This window comes from Schistocerca piceifrons, unplaced genomic scaffold (genome assembly GCF_021461385.2).
Source record: "Schistocerca piceifrons isolate TAMUIC-IGC-003096 unplaced genomic scaffold, iqSchPice1.1 HiC_scaffold_1330, whole genome shotgun sequence".
Lineage (NCBI taxonomy): Eukaryota > Metazoa > Arthropoda > Insecta > Orthoptera > Acrididae > Schistocerca > Schistocerca piceifrons.
The window spans coordinates 15001-17500 of record NW_025727159.1 but is presented as its reverse complement, the minus strand read 5'-3'; the positions used below and the strand labels follow the sequence as shown (position 1 = coordinate 17500).

The following is a 2500-nucleotide window of genomic DNA, read 5'->3' as shown; positions in this document are numbered from 1 at the left end:
GCCAACCGGCCGTAACGAAAATGCGATAGTTTGTGTAGCTCCCTTTGCTTGCAGTGAGTGCCACCGCACTTTTACCACGAAGAACGGTCTCGGGGTCCATCGCCGCCGCCAACACCCTGCGGCCGCCAACGCTGAGATCGTGACGGAGAGGCATCGCGCGAGGTGGACGGAGGAAGAAGTCCTGTCGCTCGCCAAGGCAGAGGCCGAACTGTTCCTTGAGAGGGACGCCCGGTTCTTCTTTGTAAATCAAGAACTTACCAGGATGTTCCCCGACCGAACGCTTGAGGCAATCAAGTGCCGACGGCGGCAAGCTGCCCACAAGCAGCTTGTCCGCCAATTCATGGAGGCACTTGAGATCGGTCGGGGCGAAGAGCCGGCGTCCCGCCGTGGAGCAGCGAGCTCGCTGCCTGACGCGGGCGAGGCCGCTGCGCCGCCCGTCGACGCAGCCGAGGACTTCGCGGCCGACACCACCGGGCCGCCGCCGGAGGGGCCGACTGACGCCGCCATCTGGGAGCACCTGGCGGGGCTACCTGCTTCCGCCCAGCGTTTCTCTGCCCTGGATCGAGTCATTGGTCTGGGGCGGGGCACGCCGCCCGATGTCATCCTGGGCATGCTCCCGGATGCCCTTGCGTCGGTCGGGTCCAGGGGGGAGAGGTCGATCACCAGGACACAGCGGCCGCGCCAATCATCCAAGCGGCCGCCTGCCGCTCCGCCGCTGCAGAAGCGCAAGCGGCGCCGCTGGGAATACGCGCGCACACAGGACGCCTTCCGTAGGTCGCGTGCACGTTGCGTGCGCGGCTTGCTGGACGGCACCCTGCTGCAGCCGCCACCCGACATCCCCGGTCTGCTGGACTTCTGGGCGGACCTCTTCACGAAGAAGCCGATCTCCACCGCCGGCTTCATCCGTGACCGCCTTCTCCCGCACTCGGAGCCTGTCGCTCCTGAGTGCCTATGGGGGCCGGTCACACGTGAGGAGGTCGCTGCTGCCTTGCCGCCCAGGGGATCGGCAGCCGGGCCGGACGGCCTGACTCCAGCGGAGCTGCGGCGCCTGCCGCATGAAGTCCTGGTGAAACTCTTGAACCTCTTCCTCCTGGCCCGCGCCCTCCCCGAGCGTCTGCTTCGCGCCCGGACGTCACTTCTCCCCAAAACGGCTGCACCAACATCCCCCGCTGACTTTCGCCCCATTACGGTCTGCTCGGTGTTGGCGCGGACCTTTCACAAGGTTCTCGCGTCACGCCTGATGCGTGCATGTGCTGTGGACGAACGTCAGCGGGCATTCATCCCCCGGGATGGGATGTTGGAAAACACCTTCATCTTGGACACTGCTCTCACCGACGCAGTCCGCTCCTGTCGCTCTGTCTTTGTGGCATCGATCGACGTCTCTAAAGCGTTCGATTCGGTGGACCATGCTGCCCTCCGCCCCGTGCTGAGGGCTCATGGCCTGCCGGATTGCTTTATTGAGTACGTCGAAAGGTGTTACGAGGGTAGCACGACAGTGATAGCGGGCGGCGCCGACGTGGGCGTGCCCCTGCAGCCGGCTAGGGGTGTGCGTCAGGGTGACCCCCTCTCCCCCCTCCTTTTCAATTTTGCGGTGGACTATGTTTTGAGTCAACTTCCCTCCCACATCGGAGCTCGGATCCTTGGTCGCAGAGTTAACGCTGCGGCCTTCGCAGATGACGTCCTGCTTTTTGCATCGACCGCGAGGGGATTGCAGTCCCTCATCGACGCAGCCGTCGCAGCCCTCGCCCATCTGGGGCTGCAGATCAACGCCCGGAAGTGTTTCACCCTCGCCTTAGTCGCGTCTGGGCGCGACAAGAAGGTGAAGGTCGACGCCGACGTTACCTTCAAAGCGGGCAACGCCACCGTGCCCGCCCTACGTGTGGGTGAAACCTTCCGGTACCTGGGACTGCAATTCTCCACCGCGGGTCGCTGCGTTTTCAACCCACGACGCCACCTGGTGGAGCAGCTGGACGTCATCTCCCGAGCTCCGCTCAAGCCGCAACAGCGCCTCCACGCCCTCACCACCGTACTTCTGCCTGGCCTGTACCATGGGCTGGCCCTCAGCCGCACCCGAGTGGGTGCGTTGAAAGCGGCAGATGTGACCATCCGTGCCGCCGTCAGGAGATGGTTCCGCCTTCCGGCGGACACTCCCCTGGGCTACTTCCACGCTCCTGTAGCCCAGGGAGGCCTCGGCATCCCATCATGCCGATGGATGGGGCCAACACTTCGCCGGTCCCGTCTCCTGGCGCTGAAGAGGATTGGGCCAGCCGCCGACGGTGCAGGCCGGGACGAGGTGCAGCGTGAGATTGAGGCGCTGGAGCGGCATCTTATGTGGGAGGGCCACCTCCTCAAATCGTCGACGCAGGTTGGAGAGATGTGGGCCGCGCGCCTGCACGTTGCCTTTGACGGTGCGGCGCTGTCATCTTCCGCCGCCGTCAAGGGGCAACACCAGTGGGTCGCTGACACCAGTCGCCTGCTATCTGGGCGTAACTTCATCGAC

General features: G+C 64.8%; 1 pseudogene; it reads left to right on the top strand.

Annotated features, from left to right (window-relative positions):
- The window catches only part of LOC124732226, a 7696-nt pseudogene that overhangs the window by 2965 nt on the left and 2231 nt on the right, over positions 1–2500 (top strand).